Raw genomic sequence first — 9,472 nt, 5'->3', positions numbered from 1 at the left:
CTTTTTTTCTAATTCCATATTGTCATCACCCACGTAAGTTGCTTTTACATGGTCAGGGATAACTGTCATCTTCAGCAAGGTTTCAGAGTGAGATTCGATGTGTATGTCTTTTTCCTGCAGAGCCTCTTTCCTGTTTCCTTTGGAGTCATCTAGTACTTGTATCTGTTTCCTCATTTCTTGCTCCCTTTCCTTCCATCCCACCATATTCTGGGCCATGATTGGTAGGTTTTCCTGAAGGTGAATGTTTTCCTTCACACAATAGCTCCTTTTCTTTTGAAATAGTTCCCCATTCACCTGAGAAGCTTCTAAGGTCTTTTTCACATCCATCATAAAGGATTGAAGGGATTGTGCTGCTGTTTTGAATGACTGAATCTGTTCTTGAAGGCGAGCCATTATCATTCCATGAGATAAAAGTTGAGGCCTCCTACTTTGCTGTTCACTTTCAAGGTGGTCGTCCATATTATCCTCAAGTGAAGAGTTGTTTAGGTGTTGATTGACTGCTGACAAACACAGAGTCAGTAATGTCTTAGGCTCAGCCCCTACCACAGAAGATTCAAGGGCTCCATTGGCTGTTGTCGTGAGGGTGGTTTTCTCACAGACTTGATGAAGTTTTTCAGTAGCAGCAAGAATATTTTTGACTAGCTCATTATACCTCCTTTCAGTATGAAGGCACTTCACTATTAGCATAACGGTGACTGTACATACCAGGAAGTCCCCAGGAAACCCAAGGAGCACTGGAAGTTGTCTCAGGCTTTGAGAAAACATCAGCAGAGTGCCACCAAGCTGCTCCAATAGCAGTTGGAAACAGACTTTGGTAGCTATCAGCAGGCCCTGCATGGCTCAGAGGTCAGCACAGCTCTGCCTCTGAGTGCCAATATCCTCTTAGCCACAACTGACGGTGCGGAATCCTGTGGAGGGTTCTGTCTCAAAAGAAAACAAATGCCTGGCAACCAGGAGCTGGTGTCAGTTGGGCAGGGGGAGGGGGAGATCAGCAAGGTTGTCCAAAAGAGGGCTTTCTAACTTTGTCCTTTTCATGAACATAGTGTTAAATTGTACTGTGCATTAAAGAAAGAGGCGTCGAGTGATGGCAGGCAAAGTTGACCAGCTCATGCCCTCTGGTATGCTGGCCTCTGACCTTGGCCTATAACAAATAGAGAGAGGATTCAAAAGTTCCCGGACCTCACCCCTCTCTTGCTGGTAGCAGGACAGGGGCACACAGCAATAGATTTGCCTGTGTCTACATCCCTGGGTGTGCTTATTCTCCTGCCTAAGAGTTTCCATCTGCCCATGGGAAGTATGGTCCTGCCTAGAAAGGTCAAAGAGACCTCACTCACTCTCTGCCTAAACAGCCAACATCTACAGTTTTAGATGTTCCAAGTCCTATAGAAACCAAACTAAAATTTTACACTGTAGACAGTACAGAGAATTAAATCCTGAGTCTCTTCACCTGAAAATGGAAGAGTTTGAACTCAGTGATCTCTAGTGTTCCATAGAGCCTTAAAAATTAAGTGGTACTGTATCCTTCTGGTTCATGGTGGTAATTTGGTGTCCTGCGTTCAAGTCCTGGTTTCTTCTTTGCTCTAGCATCCCCATCTGTGGGCCTCAGTATCCCCATTAGTGAAAAGATTTTTTGATCTTAAAGTTTTGGTGAACTCTAGTTTAAATGTGTTTCTGTTTGTTTGGCTGGTCCAGAATTTTATGTTAAAAGAATTGATACATCCACGTTTGGGATGTGGGGTAGCCCCCTCATTCATAGAGTGCCGTTGGTAACTTAACTGAAATGGCCCCTTTTCCATGTTATCTGGCTGTAGTTACCAAAATTTTAAAAACGCAAGTTCTTCAACCCAGCAACCCCATTTCTGTAGGTCTAGACTCCTCTGAGAAGAGCATCATAATACGAAGGGACACATAAGATCTTCCTTGCAGCCCTATTGAAATACAACCAAAAAGAATCCCATCATGTTCCACCAGCAGTGAGAGGGTGAGTCTCTGGGCTAAGAGGCTTCCCTCTCCCTATGCTCTGCAGCCCAGTTATCTGGCCTCGATGGGACAGTGAAGTGCCCTGAGGATGGCAAGTTACAGAGAAAGCATTTCATATTGTTCCCTCATCTTTATTTGGTAAAAGCAGTCCTAAGGATGATGATTTGTAATATTTAAGAAGTTGTGGAAAGACCGCGAAGGAGAGTGCTGCACGGAATACCTCAGGTTTGGTTATGAAAATGTTGAACACAAGCCTTTGAAAGTGTGCAATTCTGTTTTTTATCCAAATAAAGATGTTATATTAAAACCAAAAGGAAGGCACCGCCACCTGCCAGGTCTTGCCCATAATTCTAGTCTGTTTTCATGCACAGCAACTATATAAAGCCAGTTTTTATTGTTTTCTATTATAAAAGATACTCCATTTTTAAGTGTTTTTTTTTACCCAGTCTCCTGAATATTTTAAATAAAATAAATTTTCAAATGATAATAAAGGTTAAATCAATCACAAAATGCTATGACATTCATGGTTCAACATGAAGTAAAAACAATATGAAAACCTCCTTTTTAGAATACTGCAAATATATGAAAAGTGGCTGCAGAGAAACGAGGCAGTGGCTTGTCAGTGGTGGTATGTCAGCTCATATCACTGGGAGTGGGTCCCTGGAACACTATTCTGGAAATGTGTGGGAAGGAGCCTTGGGTGTTGCTAGGCTGGGGTCTGGGACATCCTCTTTTCCTTTTTCAGACAGTGTGTGTAGAGACTGCTGTGCACCTCTTCACCCCTGTCATACTGAGCTTGTTATCAGCATGATGCATCTGCCCCTTACCCGGGAGAGTGGTCTGATTGACTGTCTTGTCCAGATCTTTGCCAATTTTGTGGGTGGAGGTCTGCAAAGAGTGTGCCCAGCAGCCAGGCCAGAAGGCATCAAGGCCCTGCCTGGTTGTCACTGCCAGGGAGATCCCATGTGATGTTCAGATTAGAAAAACACCCTCTCTGTGCAGAATTCCAACCCATGAGGGAAGGAGATGAGCACTGTTGATTACCATCTGGGTAGAAGATTGTCATCTCACCACTTCCCTTCCCTCCCTGCCAGTCTTGATGTGTGTGTGAATATTTTAAGTTCAGCAGGGTTCCATCCCATCAAGGACCTGCTTATGCCCAGGTCCTGACCACTCACCCCTCATGCCCCTCCCCTCCACACACCCATACTGGGCCTGGGAATTGCCGTGAACCTGTCTAGACAGGATCACAAGTGTTCACCTTGTCTTCATTCCCCTTCCTTGTGTCATGTTTCATGTTTGCATGTCTCCTAAATGGCCCGATGTTTCTGCATTTAGTGGTTATTCAATGACTGAAGCTTTGGAAAAGACTCTCATGTCAGGTAAAGTAGGCAAACAAGAAAACATCGTAATCTCTCAAGTGTTTCTGCTCAATTCAGCAGAGTAGTGGTCTTACTACAATATTAATATCTGGTTACCTGGGTTCCAAGTTCTTTTTGATTATATCTCCAAGGAAGTGTGTTCACATCCTGGGGTCTCTTTACCTGTGCCCCAGTGCGTATAAGACCGCCTTAAGACCCCTCTGGGTGGTGACTAATCACTGTTCTCTTCCTTGTCATCTATTTAAGTGTACAGTTACAGCAACATGTTATCCTTGCTGACCCTGGGAAGGGCTGGGAAATTCAAGACTCCAGTATTGAGGAGGGAAGGCTGGATTCAAACATTTCTCCTTCCTTTCCTATTTCTATGACTTTGCAAAAGTCATTCTGCTTCTTTGACCTTCCCAATCTTCCTATCTGAACCATGAGGATCGTTCTAGCTTGTAATTCCTGGGAAATTTAGCCGATGTGTATGCATAGTCTCTTTAAAGCTTGTGTGATGGTGTCTCAGGTACCTAATACATGCAATCAGAGATGAAAGAAGTACAAGAGAGAATGGAAGATAGTAGGCATTCAGCCCCAAACAGTGCTGGTTCTTGTTGATGTGATCTTGGGAAAGTAACTTCCCTTCTTGCCTTCATCTCCCATCCACACCATGATGGCCTTCACATTCAGAGAAACAGATATCATCCTCCTGGGCCTAAAATGCTTCAAGGCTACCCATGCTATTGACAATCAGATTAAGTGTCTCATTGTAGCATGTGTTGGAGAGCCTCCTGTAAATGGCTTCCAACTGTCTCTGCCTCCTGGTATACACATCATTGTCTGGAATTAGTGACTCTCTTCTCTTTGATAGAATATGGATAAAGACGTATAATTTCACTTCCAAGATATATGAATAAACCATCTCTGCCCTCTGTCTTGCTTTTTGTCTCATTTGATCTTTCTTAGTGTATTTGACCTTTTTTAGTGTATGTATATATATATTTATGTATCTGTCTTTCTATCACTTTCTTTTTGTATCTCTCACTCTATTGCTTTTTCTGGGAAACATGCTGTGGTGTATGGACTGTCATGTGCAGAGGCCCACTTGGCAAAAACAGAGGGAGAACCTGAAAAATAGAAAGGGACATAGACCCTCAGCCCAAATAGGAGACAAATGATCTTCCAGTTGAGCCTCATTTGAGACCACAGCCTCAGCCTTGGGTGAGAGTGACAGATGCCTCCAAGTTAGGAGAGCTGGGTGGGGATTGGCCCTGGATTTGGTGTGAAGTGGATTGTGGGGGATTGCTAAGAAGGAACATGGGGGTGCAGGTTATGGTGGGGACACAGACAACAGTCATGGACGCTGGGTGAGTTGTGAACTGGAAGGCAGCAGCAAGTGCAGTCAGCTGGTAAGAGGCAGTTTCATTTAAACTGTTGCAGGATGATGGGGTTCTGTGTGCTCTAAAAATCTAAAGAGTGGGAGGAGTGCAGTGTAATCTCATGAGCCTGAATTGCGGAGATGTTTGAACAAAGAGGATGCCAGAGAGTTTGGAAGCATGAGAAGGACTCCAGGACTCCAGGACTTCCTTGAAGGGGAACGCATGAGAAAGAAACGCCCATTTGGCCAGTCTCCCGGTGGTCTAAGAAATGGACTCCCCCTAGCGTGCCCAGGCTAAAACAGCCCGGGAGACCCCTTGATTTCTTCCTGGTAAGACCCTGAGCAGACAAACCTGCTATGCTCATGGAGACTTTTGACACACTGAAACTCCTGGCTGATAAAATGGGAATTGTTTATGCCATTATGTTTGTGATACCATGTTATGTGGTAAAAGAGAAACAAAAAGTCACAAAAAATTAATATATCTTTAGTTAAGTTTATTCCTGGGTATTCGGTTTTAAATTGCTATTTTAAATGAAACGTTGTTCTTGTTTTTCCCCTCAGACTCTTCATTATTGGTTTACTAAAATGCTTCTGATTTTTCCCATTTGATCTTATATCCTTCCACTTTACTGAACTCATTTATCAGATCTTGAAGCTTTATTGTTTTTCTCAGGGTTTTTCAGGTATAGGATCATGTCATCTGCAAATAGTGAAATTTTTAGTTCTTCCTTTCCAGTTTGGATGCCTTTTATATCTTTTTCCTGACTAAGTGATTATGCAAGTACTACTAACAGTGTTATATAAGAATGGTGACAGAGGCATCCTTATCTTGTTCCACAACTTTGAGGGAAAGCTGTAATAATTTCAGAATTGAACATGTTGTTAGGTGTGTGTTTTTCATAATACACTAATCACATTGAGGAAGTGTGCTTTTATTTATATTTTTTGAAGTGTTTTATATGAAAATGCTGCTGTAGTTTCTTAAGTGCTTTTTGTCCATCGCTAGGTACAATCATGTGATTTTTTTCTTTCAATCTGTTAATGTGCTTTATTACATCGATTTTCTTATGTCGAACTCTCCTTGCATATCAGGGATGAACCCACTTCACGCTGTATATTTCATTTGATGTATTACTGAATACAACCAGAAAGTAGAAGTAAAGGACTTGTATGCAGGAAAGCACACCACCTTGTTAAAGGAAATCCAAGACATCAATGAATGGAAGAATAGCCCTTGTTCATGGATTGGAAGACTGAGAACCTTTTGCATTAAAGCACTTTTCCAGGCTTTCACCTGCAGGAGGGGCAGCATGGGTATTACTGTATTGTTACCAAGGGTTAAGAAGTGGGTATGTCTGCTTCACCTTCTCTTCCCCTTCTCTTGGCTTGATGGTGATGAGGACTACTATTTTGTGAGTCCTTGTTTAGGACGGCACAGACAGAAAAGTGAAGTACCTGAGTTCTTGAATCATGTCTTCAAAGAAGTCTGCCGGATAAGAAACAATATTACATTTTTTTGTGTGCAAAAAAAAAAAGGAGCATTTTTTTGTGCTAGGACAAATATTTGGGTGTATTTTATCAACTACATTTATAATAAGCCACCAGCCTTCCCCACTCCATGTGACATGGCACACTGCTTATTCTTTTGGAGTATAGTTTCTTTTAACTCTTTCAGAGTTTGGGATGTGCTTGGCCATCTCTTTGATGCAGGGGGTTAGCTCATGACCCAAAGTAGATTGAGTTGTCAGTTTGTTTACATGAGTTGCTCAGGTATGGGCTCTTGACTCAAAGTAGACCAATCAGAGTTCCTTAGACTTACTAAATGAACCATATGAAGAGTTTTCTTCTTCTTTTGTTGGCACCTTCCAGTGTTGGTACGTTGCCCTTTCCAATGTAGTAACATAGTTGTGGAATGAATGTGATAAGGAAAGAAGAACTGAGCGCCTGAATGACTGGCAGAGCCCTCATGCCACTAAACTCTGAATTTAGCTCTGCACAATTCAGGTATCTGGGTTTACTTGTTAGACAAACTGAAAATTCATGACGGTTTTAAATTTTCATTTCCATTGAGTTTATTTAATTTTCTTTAGCTAGGTACATTGTGTTTCCATCTCTAGCAAAAGGGAATTGACTAATGCCCTGCCTCACTGCATTTCTAGTTCTGGCCCAAAAGAAAACCTCATCACTGCACACCTGCCATCCTAATGCACATCCCTTTTCCTCTCCCATCTGCATTTCCCCAGAGCCCTCTAAATGGCCTTTCAACTTCCATTTTGCTTTCCTATAATGCATTCTTCACTTAGTAGCCAGCAGCATCTTAGAAGTCTACATTCTATTGCTCAAAACTATACGGTGTCATATTTTGAATATTAAAATACAGTCCGTAAATATTTTTCCAGAGCCTGCTGGCCTGATAGGACTCAATGCAAATCCTTCTGTACTACATGCAAATCAATTCTAATACCTTATTTAACATTCATTTAAATTGGATTGATTGAGGGGTATGTTGCCAATGATTTAGAATTGTAGCTATTTTTATGGAGTGATTTTCCACCTGGCTGTCAACATTGTGTCTTAACTTCCTTAAACCTCCACCTCCTACCTCTCTTTTGTGATGAATCCATATTCTGAGTGAACGACAGATCGTTTATGAATCATATAATGCTTCAAACTGCTCAAGTTGTAATGATGCAAGACATATTTGAAGGCAAGAACTTTGACCAGTACATTTCTTTAAGAAAACCCTTGAAAATCTTATGATATGCTCAAGTCTCTGGTCTCCTTTCAGGTATGCTTGCATTTAGACTATGATAACATTGTTCACTGTTACCCTAAATATATCTTCTCTAGGACCAGTAGATGGCGGAGGTGTACACTTTTTCCCCTTCAATGTGCTCACTACTAGGAATAGAGAATTGTGTAAAAGGCAGAGTTGCTGAGGTGTTTGAATAGAATTAAAGCTGCAACTACCCCATTCCCATTCTGTACCTTTTGTTTTGTTTTTTTATGATAGTAATCATTATTTGAAAAGTGATGCTTTTTCAATTTTTCTATCTTTTTAACTTTTCATATTTTGAAAGAAAGTATAATTTTCCTAAAAGTTTCAAGTATAGTACAGTAGCTTCATTTTATCCAGACTCATTTGAGAGCCATTTGTAGATATTTATTTTGTACAAATAAGGACATTCTTATACACGGCCACAAGATAGTTAGCATTTGGAAATTAACATTGTCAAAATAGTAACCTCCAGTTCTCTGATATTAGTCAAGTTTCATTAATTGTTCCAATAATGTCCTTCTTAGTGAAAGGATGTAGTGCAGAATTATCTATTGTAATTTTGTTATCAAAAACCTTTGATTGTTTGAAACTGCTCATGTTCCACTGTATTTCTATGGCCCATGACCTTGGTACCTTGGAAAGTATAGTCCAATCATTTGTAGAATGTCCCTCTATTTCATATTCTTTTTCTTTTTTTAAAAAAATCTCTATTTGTGTCCCCCCAACACCCCCACCATTTTACTGTCTGTGTGGCCAACTTCTAATTTTCTCTCCTCTAGGATTAACCGGGGTTTGATCATGGAGACCTGTGACTGGGAGGGAGGTTCCCTGTTTTTTGCACCACCTCAGTTGCTGGTTTTTGGTGCCCTTCACCTTGACTCTCCCATTTTCTCTGTTTTGATGCATCATCATCTTGTTGTGTGACTCACTTGCGTGGGGCACTTGCTCACTATGCAGGCGCTCGTGCGAGCACTCGTGCAAGTACTGGCTCACCACAAGGGTACCTGCGTGGGCTCTGGCTTGCTGTACAAGCATGCTTTATCTTCTCCTTTTCACCAGGAGACCCCAGGGATTGAACTGAGCTCTCCCATAAGGTAGGCGGAGGCTTTATCACTTGAGTAGCATCTGCTTCCCTCTGTTTCTTCCTTCTATTAGATAGAATTTATGCATCATTGGCAGGAATATCACAAAGTGATGCTATGTTCTTATTGCATCCTGTCAGGCAGAAAGCGTTTAACTTGCCTCATTAGCACGGTTTACTTCCTTCACTTGATTGCAGTCATGTCTACCAGGCTCCTCCGTTGTAAACTTATCCTTTTCCATTTTGTAATTAACAAGAATTTTGTGGGAAGTCACTTTGAGACTATGGAAATGTCGTGTTCCTCAACAAAATTTCCAATTACTCCTGAACTGTTACATTCAGTGGGTCATCAGTATTGATTTTGATTCTCAAATGTGTCAGAGTGGTTGAGTGGGATCCACTTCAAACTGTCCTCTATGTCCTTTCTTCTTTCTTTTTTTAATTAGCTTTATTTTGCACATTTAATAATTGAAAATATAAAACAATTACTAAAAAAAGTTGAATAAAAACATTCATTTTTTATTTAAATGTACTGGAAACATAATTTTTAAAGCAATCATATAATATGTTATACAGTATATTTGTTTCATAGTAACACAGTCATTTGTCATTTTTTGTCTGGCATGCTTCGTTAACATAATGTCCTCCAGGTTCATCCACATTGTCATGTGTTTTACGACTTCATTTCTTCTTACAACGGCATACTGTTTCATCATGTGACTATACAACTGTTCATCCATGCATCTGTTGATGGACACCTGGGTTGTTTCCAGCTTTTGGCAATTGTGAATGATGTCGCTATGAACATTAGTGTGCAGATGTCTGTTCGTGTCACTGCTCTCAGTTCTGTGCTGAGATCAGCTCAGCTATAAGCTGGCATGAAGGCA

The sequence above is a fragment of the Dasypus novemcinctus genome, chromosome 28, assembly GCF_030445035.2.
Source record: "Dasypus novemcinctus isolate mDasNov1 chromosome 28, mDasNov1.1.hap2, whole genome shotgun sequence".
NCBI lineage: Eukaryota > Metazoa > Chordata > Mammalia > Cingulata > Dasypodidae > Dasypus > Dasypus novemcinctus.
This window is presented reverse-complemented; position numbering follows the sequence as displayed.